The sequence below is a fragment of the Zea mays genome, chromosome 5 (genome assembly GCF_902167145.1).
Source record: "Zea mays cultivar B73 chromosome 5, Zm-B73-REFERENCE-NAM-5.0, whole genome shotgun sequence".
Lineage (NCBI taxonomy): Eukaryota > Viridiplantae > Streptophyta > Magnoliopsida > Poales > Poaceae > Zea > Zea mays.
Window position 1 is genome coordinate 70956349 of NC_050100.1, and position 18466 is coordinate 70974814.

The 18466-nt window shown below is 45.7% G+C and overlaps 1 pseudogene; it reads right to left on the reverse strand.

Moving 5' to 3' along the window:
- Nucleotides 1-6879: 6879 nt before the first annotated feature.
- LOC109939696 (uncharacterized) overlaps nucleotides 6880-18466 on the reverse strand; it is a 54713-nt pseudogene continuing 43126 nt past the window's right edge.

The window sequence follows — 18466 nt, forward strand, 5'->3', positions numbered from 1 at the left end:
GTCCCCGACCCCGAGCTCCCTACTATGCACAAACAGTTGGTGGTAGCGCCTGAGCGCCTCGTTGTAACGTGCACTTCGGGTCGACGCTTGCCATCTGCGTTCGTCGGTGAAGTCTATGCCCTCACGCCGTAGTTGTTCCTGCATAGACTCATCAATGGACTGGGCCCGTGGGGAGCCCATAAGGATCTCTGGGGGAAGGCAGGCTTCGGCCCCGTAGACCAGGAAGAACGGGGTCCGGCTAACTGTCGTCACCAGAGTCAGAGTCTCTGGTGAAAACATCCTTCAGGACCCCTTCGGGTGACTGATACCCGAGGTCCCGTTCTCCTGCAGCCACCTCGCCGTCGTCGACCCTTTCTTTGCCAGGCCGGCGACGAGGTGGGGAGCCATCCCTGGAAGTCTGCTCACGCCGCCCGTTGACGCGCTTCGCGAGCTCAATGATCTTGCGACACTCTGTGGCGCTGTGGCGACTGTTGGGGTGTACAGGGCATGAGCCGCTGTTACCCCTCTGCGGCCATGGGCGCTTGTTGCGCTCGTCCTGGCCCCCAGTCGCGGCTGCGACGACCGGAGCAGTACACAGCGGCTTCCCGTGGCCGCGGTTCTTCTTCTTGTTCTTCTTGTCGTCTTGGGAGATGGCACCCGAGCCACCCGTCTGGGCAACCCCGATCTGTGGTGCCGAGTGCCATGCACAGCGCTCGGCGGCCCTGGCGCACTTGTCGGCCAGAACGAAGAGCGTGGTGATAGTTTCCACGTCATGCATGGCTAACTTCTCCAGCATCTTTTCATCACGCACCCCCTGGCGGAAAGCGGTGATGATGGAGGCATCAGAGATACGGGGTATAGTCCCTCGTACCTTGGTGAAGCGGGAGATGAAGGCCCGGATAGTTTCCTTGGGCTCCTGCCTCACTGCATGGAGGTGAGCCTCCACGCCATGCCGCTGATAAGCGCTGGTGAAGTTCGCGGTGAACCGCGTAGAGCTCTTCCCAGGAGTAGATTGATCCTAGGGTAAGGTTCATGAGCCAAGTCCGGGCTGGCCCAGACAAGGCTACATGGAAGTATGTTGCCATCACGGCGGTGTCTCCACCTGCTTCCGTAATGGCGGTGACGTAAACCTGCAAGAATTCCGATGGATTTGACGTACCGTCGTACTTCTCCGGCAGGTGTGGCCGGAACTTGGATGGCCAGGTCACCGCGCGGAGATGGTCTGCAAGTGCGGCGCAACCCACGCCGGCCAGTGGGACACCCTCTTGGATCCGGGCGCCCATTGGGGTCTACGGTGCAACCGCAGCGAAGTCGTAGTCGAGGTTGCGACGCTCGACATTTTGTCGGCGCTCGCGTGCCCTCTCCAGAGAGACACGGGCATCCTCACCCACACGCCTGCGATTGAGCTCTGCCCGCAGGTCATTAGACCTCTCCAGAGAGACTGGAGCGTCCTCTCCCGCACGTCGGCAGTTGAGCTCTGCCCTTAGGTCCTCAATCGGTGCGGCCCTCACCGAGGGGGAGCGCACTGACGCCGACGCCTCGTGTTGACGTCGGGACGACCGAGGCCTAGGCCTGGCTGAGCCAGAGTGCGCCATGCTGAGTAGGCGGTCGACGTCATCGCGCCACTGCTTCATGGCCCCCGGCGAGGCCGTGGAGCTAAGAGGGTGGCACAGCAACTCTCTAGCCGCAGACAGCGCCCCAGGCGCAGCCCTAGACACCCTGGACGTTTGCGCGGGAGTGTGCTGCCGCGTAGAGTGCATAACAGTGGCTGCACCAGGCGCAGGGAGGTTGGTGGCCCACACCGCCTCTTCCACCATGAAGTCCTCGGGCATGAAATCATGGTGCTCGACGATGTGAACCATGGCGTCTAGCAGAGAAACAAGCAAAAACCTAAAGCCTAGGCTCTTACCTGGCACGCCAAATGTTGGAGAGGAAATTCTCCGGCCTGGTGGTGGAACGCACCCGCCCTAAATCCTAAGATGAGGAGGGGTCTAAGCGTTTTGCCTGCTAGATGGAAACAAGAAGAACACAAGAACACACAAGGGTTTAGAGTGGTTTGGGCCGCCGGAGCGTAATACCCTACTCCACTGTGTGATGTATTGTGCTTGAGAGCTTGTATGAACTTGTGAGTCTGAGAGTCTAAGTGAGCCTGAGAGTGTGTCTGTCTTGTAACGTCGTGTGCCCTCCCTTTTATAGCTCAAAGGGGGGCAAGTACAAGGGTGCTGAGTACCGAGATGTGGGCCCAGGGGCAAAATGGAGGGAATACACTATAGAAGCATCTCATGCCACAACGGCTGGGCAATCCTTAGGCGCCATAATGTCCGTAGTCCATATAGTATTGATGTCGCGCGTTGCTTCCTCGGTAACGCGCGAGTGATGATGAGCATAGTGTATGCTGCAGCACGGGCGTACTGCTTGCCAACGGAATGGACAGGCACGCCGCCTGCAGGATGGCCTGGTCGCCGCCCGTCAGCGGAGTGGACATGGCACATTAAATGCTGAGGCGGCACATCGCCTGCCAGTGGAGTGGATAGGGCTCATTAAATGCTGAGGCGGCACATCACCTGCCAGTGGAATGGACAGGAGGCACGCCTTATCCGCAATAAATGCAGATGCCGCGCGGCCCAGAGGCCTTACGTCAGGCTCCGCCCGGTGGCTTACGTTACGGGCAGCGTGCCACGTGGCAGCATCGGGGCTCCGCCTGAGTGGGGAGCAGAAGCGTACGCAGTATGGTCCGGACACGTGTCAACTCCGGACCCCTGCCTGGCCTTGATCAAGACCTGAGTATTCTTTGTCCCAGAATCCCGGGACCCCGCCGTGAGTGGCCCGGACCCCACATGGAGGGGTCCGGACCCCATTTGGGGGGTCCGGTCTGCACCCGTGGAGGTCCTGGACCTTACCCGGAGGTCCAGTCTGCATATACAGGGGTCCGATACTTTCCCATGGGGATCCGGACCCACTGTTGATACTTTGGAGGATATTGTCTTCTCTGGCCACATGGCGGCTCTAGAGTCGTCCATGTGGCGGGGTCAGGTGCTGTTTACCACGCGACTAGAGATAGCCGCGCGGGCACCGTGTCTTCATACTGTAGTAAGGGGTACCCCTGTTCTAGGGTACCGACATTTACAAACTTGTCATGTTCCTCATTCAAAATGTCCTCTTGCTTTTCTAGCAATCTATCCTTTTCATTTAGAGCATCAATTAATTCATTAATTTTGTCTACCTTTGCTCTATCTAGTCCTTTAAACAAGTCAGTGTAATCTACTTCATCATCGGAAGAATCCTCATCACTAGAAGAAGAGTACTTTGGGGAATCTCGAATACATATCTTCTTCTCCTTAGCCATGAGGCAAGTATGGCGTTCATTGGGGAAGAGCGAAGACTTGTCGAAGGCTGAGGCAGCCAATCCTTCATCGTCGGAGTCGGACGAAGAGCAGTCAGAATCCCATTCCTTTCCAAGGTGTGCCTCACCCTTCGCCTTCTTGTAGTTTTTCTTCTTCTCCCTCTTCCCGTACTTTTCTTTTCCCTGGTCATTATCATTATCGGGGCACTGTGCTATGAAATGACCAGTCTTACCGCATTTGAACCAGGAGCACTTTCCCCTTGTTTTATTCTTGTTGGGGTATTCCTTGCGTCCTTTCAAGGCGGTTTTGAAGCGCTTGATGATGAGTGCCATTTCGTCCTCGTTGAGCTCGATAGCCTCCACTTGCGCTACCTTGCTTGGTAGTGTCCACCTGCTGCTCGTTGCTTTGAGGGCAACAGGCTGTGGCTCGTAGATGGGCAGTGGACCATTTAGCGCATCATCCACGTATCGTGCCTCCTTCACCATCATGCGTCCGCTCACAAATTTTTTGAGGATCTCCTTGGGCGTCATCTTGGTGTACCTGGGGTTTTCACGAATAAGATTGATAAGATGGGGGTCAATTACAGTAAATGACCTTAGCATGAGTCGGACGACATCATGATCCGTCCATCTTGTGCTTCCATAGCTTCGGATCTTGTTGACCAGAGTCTTGAGCCTGTTGTAGGTCTGAGTTGGCTCCTCTCCCCTGATCATCGTGAACCTTCCCAGCTCGCCTTCCACTAGTTCCATCTTTGTGATCATAGTGTCATCATTTCTCTCATGTGATATCTTGAGGGTACCCCAGATTTGTTTGGCATTGTCCAAGCCACTCACTTTATTATATTCGTCCCTGCAAAGAGATGCTAACAAAACAGTAGTAGCTTGGGCATTTTTATGGATTTGCTCATTAATAATCACAGGATTATCGGTACTATCAAAATGCATCCAATTTTCTACAATTTCCCATATGCTAGGATGGAGAGAGAATTAATGACTACGCATTTTATGACTCCAAAACGAATAGTCCTCTCCATCAAAGTGTGGAGGTTTTCCAAGGGGAATTGATAGTAAATGCGCATTTGAATTATAGGGCATGCGAGAGTAATCAAAAGAATAATTTTGATTGACCGTCTTTTTCTTGGACGAGGAGTCATCGTCGTCGCCCCTTGGTGAAGAGGAAGACACATCGCTGTTGTAGTAGATGATCTTCTTGATGCGCCTCTTCTTCTTCCCGTCACTCTTTTTGTGACTCGAGCCTGAGTTAGTGGGCTTGTCATCTCTTAGCTCGTTGAAGAGGAACTCCTTCTCCTCGTCGTTGACAACCATCCCCTTTCCCTTAGGATCCATCTCTTCGGGCGGTTAGTCCATTAGATGAAGAGTATGGCTCTGATACCAATTGAGAGCACCTAGAGGGGGGGGGGCAAATAGGTGATTCTGTAAATTTAAACACTAAATAGCCACAAACTTGATTATCAAGGTGTTAGTGAAATCAGGTGGCTATGAAACACGCTCGTGTGGTCAAAACAATCACAACAAGCAACACACGAGACACACGATTTTTATCCCGTGGTTCGGCCAAGTAACACTTGCCTACTTCCACGTTGTGGCGTCCCATGGACAAGGGTTGCACTCAACCCCTTTCAAGTGATCCAATGATCAACTTGAATACCACTGTTCATGTTCGGTGCGCGATCTCCTTCCATATCGGGCGCATCCGACCGTTGCTCCTCGAGGCTGGTTGGCGCACCGGACACTGTTCGGTGTGCCCAACTGACCATTGGAGCAAGACACGCGTCGCCCGCAGATTGCGCAACCGACCATTGGCCGCGAGCGCCGTTGGCTCACCAGACAGTCCGGTGCACCACCGGACAGTCTAGTGATTTTTAGCCACATCGCCTTTTTCATTTCCCGAGACCGACGAGTTCGTCGCGGATGACTCACTGGATAGTCCGGTGCACCACCGGACAGTCCGGTGAATTATAGCCGTACAACTCCGTCGATTCCCGAGAGCAGCTGGTTCATTGTCGGCCAGCCTGGAGCACCGGACACTGTCTGGTGCGCCACCGGACAGTTCGGTGTGCCAGGCCGAGCTGGAGTTGGCTGCACACAGCCAACTCTTTCCCATTTCTTTTCTCCTTCTTTTATCACTGTTTCTAGCACTTATACAAACACATTAGTATTCAAAACAATGTACTAAGTCTAGAACCATACCTTGTAATATGATTTGTATTTCTCTCTTTGTTTAGCACATAAGAACTTAATCAATCGTGTTGGGCATTTAATCACCAAAACATTATAGAAATGGCCCAAGGGCACATTTCCCTTTCAATATTAAAGCTATCTAGTTTCTTACCTGTTGCAGTCCAATAGTTGCCTCTGCTCTTCAACAACAAAAATTGGTTTTGAGTTCACATTAAAAGAAATGAGTAAACTGTACACTAAACCCACTGCATATTTCATAACGTCATAATTTCTATAATCCACAATTCCAGTAGTTTCTGCGGCACAAGAAAGGAGCAGATATCATCAATATGTACAAATGGTAAGCGAAGGCTTAGAAAATTTAAAGCTAACTGTAAAATAAGACATCAATGTTAGCCACCAGTCAAAGCCAGAAAAAAGAAATATTCAAGTCAGAAATATTGTTGATTCATGGATAAATAATGAATTTCTAGATGTTCATTTATCAAACCCACACATATTTCATCCAAATTTGGCTACCCAATTTAGGAATTAAATCATTTCCTTTCTGCATAGGAAACAACAATAGAAAACATCATCTCAAAGATCTTGAGCTATGCTGCAAGCCTGCAACACTGAGAATTACTACCTCCGGTCATAAAAAAACTTGTCACATATGAATTAGATGTTCTTCGATGCATATTTTTACCACTAATATCTTCTTAAGTTCTTCAAATTTATGATGATTTGCAAATTTTCCAATATAAATACACAGTAGGTTGCATATCTTCAAACTAAATGATTTACGCCAAATATTATCCTAAATGACATGTTTTTGTGACTGGATGGAGAACATCAAATAATTACTGTGGATCCATTGTTCTATTGAGTTCTCTAATTAGTGATTCATATAGCATTTGCATAGCTTGAAATTTTGAATGTCCATATAACTGTTGGGGACAATGTGTTCAAACTAAGTAATGAATGGTACTGCAACTTGCATTTGTTCAAAGAGGATAAGATCAAATCAAGACATCATAAATGTGAAGCAATTTGCTTGTGTTACCAAAATTCAGCCCCAGTAGAACATCTAAATAAGCCATAAGGGCAAAAAAAGCTCATCCACATGTAAAACATCCCAACACATATAATATACAATTGTTTTTTCTTCCATCCACACATAGATCCATAATAATTGGTCACTTAATGGCAAAACCTAATACATTCAAAACAATAATTAAACTATCATGAAAACCTCTATATTCAATAATTTCCACACTTTTTTGCACATACATTCTGTATAAGTATGAGCTGCTCCAGCTTTTTGGAGCATTTCTAGATGAAAAACAAAAACATAGAAAGTAAATAATGATGCCTTACCTAAGAAATTCATGAGCATCTTCTTGTTTACCAGGACCAAAGCTTCTGCCAATGTCATTCAAATGAGTATTCCAGTCGGTGACAAGGCAGTCTTGCACAGTTTGCCCTCCACAATGAGTTTTTCAAATTCACACATGAAGCACCATCCATTTTGAGAACCTACAACACATGAGGTATTATACAAATACTCAAGCACATAGTGAAAATGTAACGTGACACACATAGTAGTGGAGAATTACAGTTGTTTGCGTGAAGCCCTTCCAAAAGATATGTTGTGAGTGGTCAAGTAAACATAAAACACTAAAAACAGCATTTGCATAGCAACTGCAAAAGAAAGCATGGATTAGACAAAACGAACAACAATATTTCACTAAACTTAAGTCTAGTTAAAACAACTCACTTAGCCTAAGCTCTACGCAACGGAAAGAAAAAAGATCGATATTAATACAAATATACTTGGCTGAAGCTGTAATCTGCCTCAAAACGTCATCCTCTAACTAATATGCACAAAGCAGACTTTAATGGAAGTACATCACAAATATTCTAGGAGCATACAACTAAGATCTTACAAAAGGCAGATCCAGTGTCGGAGGCAACCACATGAGTGGGGTCTGGGGAAGAGATAAACTGAGGCAAGCCTTCCTCCCGCAAATGCGGAGAGGCTAATTCAAACCCGCGACCTGGTGGCTCAGTGAGACAACTCTCACCATTGCGCTATGCCTGCCCTTCTACTTAAGATCTTACAAAGGCCCAGACCAATAACATAAAACCATAATGAGCAAGCACATGTATGCATGCCAGTTGACCTTCCTACTCTTACTTTTACCTGTTACCAAGGTTATGAAGACCAAAAGGGTGCAACTCAACCTTGCTGTAGAGCTTCACAAAAAGTTCATATGGGAAGAGTGACTAAACAAAAGAAAACTATTAGCAGATACAAGATAAAGAAAAAGATGCTACATATAGAGTGATATAAATTATCTTACCAATTTTGATAGATAATGCCTCACAACTTTTGGTGCGGTTTGCTGCCTGACCATTTTCTTCAGAGATGTTGCAAGATTCTTTGTTGTTGAGCCTGGCCTATTTGAAGGTTTAAAACTTATGTCAGGAAGACTATCTACTACTTTAGATGAATTATTATGTGTAATAGAAAGACTCCCATGAACTGAAGTGGCTGTCAACAGTCAATGCAGATGGCATAGGTTTCGTGCTCTGAATGCTGTCATTCCCAGCAGATTTTGTTTTAGACCTCTCAAGTTCTACATGAATAGGAGTCCTAGAACTTTTGGACTCCAAGACCACAGATGCAGCTGCGTGGTGAATGCTACTGTCTTCAAGCTCCCTGGTACTGCTTGTCTGAGAACAATCCTCAACAACACTAGGCATCCTTAGCTCTTTAGTGTTCCTTGGAATGATTGCAGAATTCTTTGTTTACAAAACTGTTATGACCATTAATGTTTGGTGAAGAAGAATGAGAGTTACATGGCAATGCCTCATTTAAGTCCTCGGTGGAAGAACCATCTTCAACAAAATTTGCATGTTTGATACTTGATCCCATCTTACTACTGTCAACAGACTGAACGTTTTGAGAAATTTCAACTGTGTTGTTGGATTTATGACCTCCAGGAATCTCTGCACAGGAACATACTGCTTCAGAAGGTATATGTGTTGGGGACTTGTTCTCAAATGCTTCGAATTAAGAACAAGGCAACACAGAAAGAAGTTAATGGTTAATGCCCATTGTCCTTCGAAGCATTATCTCCCTTAGGATATAACGATCTTCGGACGAAGGTCATGAAGGACATACCTTCATCATCATAATTTACATTGATGAAAGAAGGAGCATATGAAACATGAGAAATAACATGAATAATCACATAACATCATTTGTATATCCTTATTATATAATCATGGATGAATAAGAACAATATTGAATTACATTTATACCTTCGGCTTGACAGAAGGAAAAAATACAAGCGTGACGCACGAGCGAGTACAAGTCAGCGTGAATAGTACGGGGGTACTGTTCACCTATTTATAGGCACGAGACGCAGCTCGGTCAAAATTACATTTATGTCCTTTACAACTAGTTACAATCATGACACAAATTATCATGGGCCGATCGGTCTTTTCCTATTTAAGTCGGTGCAACCCTTCATCTCAAGGCGTGTCGCTATGCCGAAGCTCCCTGGATGGTAGCTTCGACGTTACTTCTGTGCTGATCTTCCGAAGGTGTTTCTTCTTACAGGACCTTCGGCGACGAAGCAGACCCCCCAACAGTAGCCCCTTCGCGGTGCTAGATCATTTTTCGTAACGAGCGTGATCCGTGAAAAAATCTCCAAGGCTTCGGAAAGCCGAAGGTCCGAAAACACCTTCCCTGAGCTCGTTGTCGAGAAACGATTAGAATATTCCGAGCGCGAGGTGGCCCACCATGCAGCGGATATGTGCGATCTGGCGATTTACCTCCCACGCACCGAGTGGTCCACCATTCAGTGGGTGCGGGTAACTGTTCAGTGGGTGCAGTCAACTTGACGATTCACCTTCACACCTGCAGCACTATATAAACAGACGGGTAGGTGTGAAGTTACCACAGCATTCATTGCATTGTTGTGCTGCTAAAAAATTTAACCATAGCTGAAACTTTTTTACTGCATTCTCAAGCAAAGCATCATCTTGATTTAGCTTCGGCGATAGAAAGAGCTTTGTCAAAACTGTAAAAATCATTAGCTTCGTAAAACCACAAAAAATTCATCATCAGATGGCCAGGGTGCGCTCAACTGCAAGGGTAACCCGTGAAGGAGAGGAGGCCGAAGCCACCGAGACGGCTCCAATATCCGAAGTTATGAGGCAATCAGGATTGGTTGTGACGGAGCAAGCGATTGACGAAGGTGCAACTACTGCCGAAGCTGAACAAGCTGACATCGAAGAAGAAAATGTTGATGAAGAAGAGGAAGACTACAACACTCTAATCCCATCAAAACCTAGCCATTTGGACTTTGAAAAATCTACTGTGTCAGAGGCTGATGTACCCATGATGATGAAGCTGGGTTACTTTAGAGAGGCTGAGAAGAAAATTATTCGTTTTGCCGGAGAAGAAACCACTCCAGAGCCCAGAAATGACGAAGTAGTAGTTTACAAAAGCTTTTTCAGAGCAGGATTGCGGTTTTTGCTTCACGAGATGATTGGAGAAGTTCTGGATAACTATGAGATCTACCTTCATTAGCTGACCCCTAACACTATCGTTAGGCTGAGCATCTTCATCTGGGCTCTTCGAAGCCAAGGAATGGACCCGAATGCTGAAGTCTGCCGAGTGCATGAGCTACATTATCAGACGAAGGCCAGAGAAGACAGACTACATGAAAATTTTAGCTGTTATAACTTCGCGTATCGCAAGGATACAAAGGCCCAGTGCTCAGCTATCGCACCAAGTGGCCAATCGGCTAAAAAAGTGAATGGTTCTATATTAAGGCCGATGAGAAGAAGAGGGAGAAGTTGAAGACGATAATCCTGAGCCCACTGAGTTTAAGCTTCGGACTGACTAGGCCCCTGTGCCGCATGACATCGGGGTCACCATGCCAACAAGCTGTAGCAGAATTCAGGGTGGTGGCTGAACAAATCAGCACTAGAGATTTAGTGCAAGAATACCTAGCCAACAAGGTATTTCCAACATTGAGTGAATGGAGTATGCCGAAGCTGAAGGGAACGAAGAAAAAGAATGAACTTGTTCGACTGCCCTATCGCTTCAAATTTGAAAAACAATTCAAAGGGTCATGCAAGAGTGGTTAGAAATGATAGAAACTATGTGCAACGAAATTTTGGGTAATTATACCAAAAAAGAAGATCAACTGATGACTGCAGCCTTCGGCACCCGACCAAAATGAAGGTTGAATCGGGTAATGGACGCTTTAAACTTTGAATACCCTGACTATGAACGACTAAGCAAGGGTGCCGAAGGTCCAAAAAGAAAGAGAGTTGTCAGTGTTTTGAGCAGACAGGCTGCTAGGATGGTGAAAGAGGACGAAGAAGCTCTAAAAAAGAGAAAAACCAGTCCTGAGCCGAAGATAGCTGCTTCAAAGAAGAGAAAGGTTGCAGCTCCGGAGCCAAAAGCAGCTGCGATAGAAGAGGAAACTCCTTCAACGCCTTCTGCTGCAGAAGTAGAAGAAATTCTAAAGGTAATGACCGAATCCTTACCTATCAAGCTGCTAAGTCCACTAGGGCCGCAACTGACGAAGCTTTTACAAAAGAAGGACAAGCCTTCAGCAACCAAGAAGGCGGTTGGGCCAAAAAGGCGGAGGATTGTTACAGTTATGCAAGCTATTGAGGAGACGCCACCGCCGGCCTTAGTGTCAAAAATGACACCAGCTGCCGAAGCTACAACTGCCAAAACTACTAATCTAGAGAGCACATTATCTGATATTGATAAAGTGCTCTTGGAGATGGCCGCGGAAGAAGCTGCTGCAGCTACCGAAGAAACCCTGGCCACAGTGCCTGAAAAAGGGAAGGAAATCGCCGAAGATATTTCGGAGGAAAAAGGCTTCAATTTTCAAAATATAATTGGTCAAGAATTATCCAAGGCTGAGAAAGAGGAGCTGCAGGAGTATGTTATATCCTATGGCTACCAGCCAAGAGCGATGCTCTTCGGCGGAATTAATGAAGAAGCCCTAGGATGTATTCGAGATCGAACTGGAGCAAAGATTATCAACACTCTGTCGAAGAGTGTTTGTTTTCCAAAGCTTGAAGCTGACATCAGTCACTATCGACGACAGCATATCGTCGGCAGTTTATTCTATTCTAATTTCAAGGTAAAATTTTTTTCCTCAGCTTTTTATTATTTTACGATGAAGGTGATTTCTGATGAAGGTTGTTTTGCACAAAGTATGCTACTAAGTAAAGCCTTGAGGATGCAACGGGACCTCTAAGATAAGAAAAATGAGGTTATCATTAAAGGCTTGGAAAGTAAAATCAAAGATCATGAAGCTGCTCTTGAAAAGAAAGATTTTGTTCTTCAAACAATGGAGGGTTCACTGTCAGAAGCCCAAGCCGAAATTGCTAGATTGAACAGTGAACTCCTGCTGAAGTCAGAAAGCTTTGAGCAAGAAAAGAAGAATTTTGATGTGAATCTTGAAGCCGAAGTCGAAAAGAGTTCGAATTTGCAAAAATCCTTGAAAGAGCTTCAGGACAAATGCCTAAACTTCGACAACTAGTGCGTGCAACGGCTGAAGCAGGTCTTCAACTCAGTTGGAGCCAGTTCTGAAAAATTTGAACCTTCGGTTGAAGACCTATCAAGCACCTTTGAACATATTGAGGGCGAAGTTGATGCACTTGACGAAGTTATAGCTGGGCATGGTGACTTCTGTGCCCTGCTAGCTTCTCGCGGCACAGCTGTTGCTTTTATGAAGGCTGGTTGCACGCATGGAAAAATTGTAAACAGGCTAAACTCCAGTCTATCAAAGTAGACTTGACTGACATCCCTAGCCTGGCCCGAAGCATTGGAAATAGATTTATAACACAAATCTGGACGAAGGGGGGGCGAGACTTAGCTGGTGACGAAGCTCGAAGTCATCTCAAGCCGGTATTAAATTTGTACCTGTTGCTTACCTTCTCCTGAGATTTCTATTTACCTTATACCGCTTTGTTATGTACAGGATGACGAAGCCAAAGATCATTGATCCGAAGCTTGACGGATACTGATGAAGCTGCTACAAAAAGCTCTAGAGAAATTTTGAATTAACTTTGTAAAAGATATTGTAATTTAGGAATTAAACACTGCTCTGTAAATTTGTCCATACCTTGTAATATATTTTTACCTTTTCATCCATGTATGAACTGCTTTGATGTGGACGAAACTTGTATTTTTTGAGTCGAAGGCGAAAAACACCTTCCCTTCTTTTCGTACACAACGAAGCATATCTTTGCTTCTTTGTACTCATCGAAGCTTTGTCATTAAAGCCGAAGCATCTGTTTGTATTCTATGTTATGATGATGATAATCCTATGAATGTCTAAATGAATGTGTATGAGTGCAATGAATGAGGTGATGTAACGTGCAAATGAATGTCCAAACACACGCTTACGAAGCCACACCCAGACTCTGCATCTCCTTAGGAACGACTTTGGAGTCTTCTTCGCCGCTTATTTTTCGGTGTTCACTGTTTATTTTTCGGTGTAAGTTCTGCATCCCCTTAGGAACGATTTTATAACTTCTTCGCCTTCTATTTCGGTGGTATAAGTTCTGCATCCCCTTATGAACAACTTTTGAACTTCTTCGCCTTATATTTCGGTGGTATTTGGCTCTGCATTCCCTTGGGAACGACTTTTGAGCAAAAAACTTACGCTGCGCTCCCTTAGGAACGACTTTTTGTAGCTTCGTCGTGCTCTGCATCCCCTCAGGGACGACTTTTGAGCTTCTCCCTGCTTTTTTTTTTCTCTCTGCACTCGATGGTGCATGCTCAGATTTTACATTTTACATTCTTTTGGGGGATTTGCTCTCGTGGAGCTAAATAAGAAAAAATTACAAGCTATGGCCCCATTAAAAACCTTTCTCCCCCTTTGGAAAGGAAAAGGGTGCCATGGGAAAAATGAAAAAGATTACATCAAATTACACATAATATCGTCGAAGCTCATCCGCATTCCAAGATCTAGGAATGTCGTTGCCGTCCATATCCTTCAATCTATAAGAACTGGGCCTTGATGAAGATACCACCAAAAAAGGTCCTTCCCACTTCAGCTGCAATTTGCCTACTGTGTCCGGATTAGCCACTCTTCGAAGCACCAAATGCCCTGGCTTAATATTTTTCAACCGAACTTTTCTGTCATGCCATTTTATTGTTTCGGCTTGATATTTATTGATATTCAAAGTCTGGTTCCTTCTATAGTATCTTTTGCTACGTGATAATCATCTTCGTCTTCTGCCAAAGCTGCTGTTCTTATTGACCCTTCTTTAGCTTCTTTTGTGGTTATTAGGACTGGGCAAAAAACCCGTTACCCGATTCCCGAACCCAGATTTCCCGAACCCGAACCCAGAATCCCGGGTACCCGAAGTTAGTTTGGGAAATTCGGGTATGAACTCTAGAAACCCGAACTTATTTTGGGATTTTCGGGTTTTGTCATGCGGTACCCGATGATCCCGAACTACCTGACCCAATTTTGCAATGTTGTGTTTTGCAGCCCAGCGCTCCAGTCTCTAGCCCAGCCCACAGGCGAACAGTCAGTGGTAGAGCGACTCAGCGGCCCAGTCCCACAGGCGGAGAGCGTAGAGTCGCTCAGCCACAGACTAGCCTCCTCAGCGCCCGCCGCCTAGTCCTCAACCACTGCTCACCTGCTCTTATGGCGTGAGCGCGACTGCTCTTGCTCGGCTGCTGCTCCTGGCCTCTATGCACTCCGCTGCCAGATGCCTAGACCAGTAGACCCCTAAGGCGGAGGCCCCGACGGGCAATGGCTGGTCGGCGCCGGACTCCAAACTCCATTGCATGCCACACTACGTTCTGCAACTTCTCCCAACCAGAGCTGTAGAGCAGGCGCCAGTTCCCATGTGTGTTTGTTGCCATAGTGCTTCACTGCTTCGTGTGAAGTTGGTTAAACTAGACCATTATGTGCCCGCATTTTTCTAGATTATAAGCCTGTTAATGTGTATTATGTGTTGTATGGTTCTTGAGATCGGGAGAATTGGGAATACCCGGTACCCGAACCCGAAATTTCGGGTACCCGAAATTTCGGGTAATGATTTGTCAGGGTCTATTTCGGGTAAGATTTTTCAGAACCCGAATTTATAATTACCCGAAATATCGGACCCGAATTTTTCGGGTAACCCGATTGCCCAGGCCTAGTGGTTATGGCTTCGTCACCAAATAATAATTTGAACGGTGTAAAACCTGTTGATCTTGATATAGTTGTATTGTGGCTCCACACCACTTTAATCAACTCATCTGGCCACTTTCCTCTGGGCTGATTGAAGATTAGCTTCATTATTCCCATCATTATAATGCCATTTGCTCTTTCGACCAGACCGTTTGACTCCGGATGCCTAACTGATGCAAAATGAATCTTCGTGCCATTCCGATCACAGAAATCCTTGAAAGTTTCAGCATCAAATTGTGTTCCATTGTCCACAGTTATAGCCTTCGGCACGTCGAAGCGACAAACAATATTTTGCCAGAAGAATTTTTGGACTGTAACCGAAGTTATTGTAGCCAAAGGCTTCGCTTCAATGCACTTAGAAAAATATTCTACAGCCACCACAACATATCTCAAATTGCCTTGCGCTGGTGGAAGTGGGCCTAACAAATTTAGGCCCCATCTTTGCAACGACCAGGTGGGCTGTATTAGCTAAGTGAGAGATGAAGGTTGTTTCTGGTCTCTTGCACATTTTTGACAATTTTCACATTTCTGAACTAGCTTTGCTGCATCCAAAGCTGCCTTCGGCCAGTAAAAACCTTGTCTAAACACTTTTCCCAGTAAGGGCCTAGACCCAATATGAGATCCACATAGACCTGCATGTATCTCCTTCATTAATTCAATACCTTCAGCTCTTGATAAACACTTGAGGAGTGGAGAATAGACTCCATGTTTATATAATTCCCCTTCTATTATCACATACAGTCTTGTCCTTGCTTCCATTCTCTTATTATAAGCTTCGTCATCCGAAAGACAATTACCTTGGAGGAAAGATATAATTTCAGTCCTCCAATCTTCACTATGTACTGGAGAAATAGCAAGCACTGCTCTCTCCATGAGTTCAACCGAAGGTGCCTTTATTGTTTCAAAAAATACTTCCAAAGGTAGAGGGAGCCCCTGAGCCACTGATTTGGCTAGCAGATCTGCATGCTCATTTTCACCTCTTGGAATATTCTTGAGAGAAAAACCTTCGAAAGAAGCCTCCAACCTTCGAATTGTATCCAGATATTTTTCAAGCTTCGGGTCTCTTGCCTTGCTACTTTTGTCTACATGGCCAGAAATGACTTGAGAATCAGTTTTCAGGATGGCTCTTCTTATTCCCATTGCCCTTAACTTCCGAAGCCCCAACAGAAGTGCTTCGTATTCAGCAATATTATTTGTACAACTAAAGTTAAGCTTGGCTGCATAACATGTTATGACTTTCGAAGGTGCTACTAGGACAGCAATCGCTCCTGCACCGAAGGTTCCCCAAAAACCATCGCAGAACACTATCCAAGCTTCGGTGTCTTTGTTTATTTCTTATTCCTGAGCCCCTGGCGTCCAGTCAGCGATGAAGTCTGCTAATGCCTGGGACTGAATTGAGGATCTATGCACATAGTCAATGGTGAATTCGTTAAGCTCCGCAACCCATTTTCCAATCCTTCGAGTAGCTTCTCTATTCCTCATTATGTCCTTCAGAGGCTGTGACGAAGGAACAATTATGTGATATGCTTGAAAATAATGCCGAAGCTTTCTGGAGGCCATTAACACAGCATACAACACCTTCTCCAATTCTATATAATTTTTCTTTGACAAACTTAAAACTTCAGAGATGAAGTACACTGGAGCTTGCATTTTGACTTGGCCATCTAGCTTCTTCTGTACAAGCGCCGCACTCACTGCAGAGCAATGGAGCCCCTGGCGAAGGTGGAGTTAGTGTTGTTAAATCAATCAAGTATTGCTTCAACTCTTCGAAGGCTTTTTGCTGAGCCGGGCCCCATTGAAAAACTTCGGCTGACTTCAATATTTCAAAGAATGGCAGATTTCTTTCTACTAATCTGGATATGAATCTGTTTAATGATGCTAATCTACCTGCCAGCCGTTGGGCCCCTCTCATTGTGCTTGGCGGCTCCATACGAAGGATAGCTTCAATCTTGCTTGGGTTGGCTTCAATTCCCTTCTTTGATACTAAACAGCCAAGGAACTTGCCCTTCTTTACACCAAAGTCACATTTTTCTGGATTTAACTTCAGGCCAGCTTGCCTGAAATTAGCAAATGTCTCTTGAAAATCAGCAATGTGATTTTCTTGCTTCATGCTTTTCACTATAATATCATCAACATAGGTCAGTACATTCCTGCCTATTTGAGAATGAAGGACCTTGGCTGTCATTCTGCTGAAGCTTCCTCCAACATTTTAAGCACCTCAGGCATCCAAAGATAACAACATGTGTCACTAGGGGTTATGAAGCTAGTCTTCGGCTCATCTTCCTTCTTCATCCATATTTGATGATAGCCTGAGTAACAATCTAGTAGACTCATGAGCTTTGAAGAAGCTGCTGCATCTACTAGAGAGTCTATTCTTGGCAATGGGAACTCGTCCTTTGGATAAGCCTTGTTAAGATCTGTAAAATCAATGCACATTCTCCATTTACCGTTGGCCTTCTTCACCATAACAATGTTGGCTAGCCATTCTAGGTATTTCACCTCTCTGATAACACCAGCACTAAGAAGTCTCTTCACTTCGTTCCGAGCACCTTCAGCTTTGTCTTCAGACATTTTCCGAAGCCTTTGCTTTCTTGGCCTGAATGATGGATCCACATTAAGTGAATGTTTAATGACATTTCTGTTGACACCACAGAGATCATTGGCTGACCAAGCAAAGACGTCTTTGTTGTTGAATAAGAATCTTAGCAGAGTCTTCTCTTGCTCTTCAGATAGCTGAGACCCCAGCAATACCCTTTGTTCTGCTATGTCTTCACATAGGAGCATAGGCTTCGGCTGATCCACCGAAGCAGCCTTCTCTCTTTTGTATTTATACTGCTCGCAAGTTTTGGCTCCATCTATATTATGGATTGCCTTTGAATCTGTCCAGTTTCCTTCGGCTCTTCTGGCAGCTTCTTGACTCCCATGGAAAGCAATGGGCCCTTGTTCCGAAGGTATCTTCATGCATAAATATGCTGGATGAAGTATCGCTTCAAAAGCATTAAGTGTCCCTCGACCAATGATTTCATTATAGGGGTACTCCATGTCAACAATGTCAAAGACAACCTGTTCAGTCCTTGTGTTGTGGACGAAGCCGAAGGTTACCGGCATTGTGATTTTGCCGAGTGCTACAATCTGCCTTCCTCCGAAGCCACAAAGAGGATGTGTAGCATCATGAATCTTATCCTCTGGTTCTTGCATCCGTCTGAAGGGCTTAGCAAATATGATATCCGCTGCACTGCCTGTATCAACCAGAACATTATGGACCAGAAATCCCTTGATGACACAAGATATGACCATAGCATCATTGTGAGGGTAATCTTTGAGCTGAAGGTCCTCCTGAGAGAAGGTGATTGGGATATGGGACCATTTTGACTTGACAAAGGGTCCCTGCACCCCAACATGTTGCACCCTTCTCTGGGCTTCTTTCTTTTGCTTCTTGTTAGCCGGCTCTGAGCTTGAACCGTCTGTTATCGGGAGCACCATCTTCGTAGCCGAAGGTGCTTTGAGTTGGTTGTCAAACGAAGCCATCGGCTCGAAAGTGGAAGTGAGTTCACCGGAGGTGGGCGCCAATGTTGGGGACTTGTTCTCAAATGCTTCGAATTAAGAACAAGGCAACACAGAAAGAAGTTAATGGTTAATGCCCTTCGTCCTTCGAAGCATTATCTCCCTTAGGATATAACGATCTTTGGACGAAGGTCATGAAGGACATACCTTCATCATCATA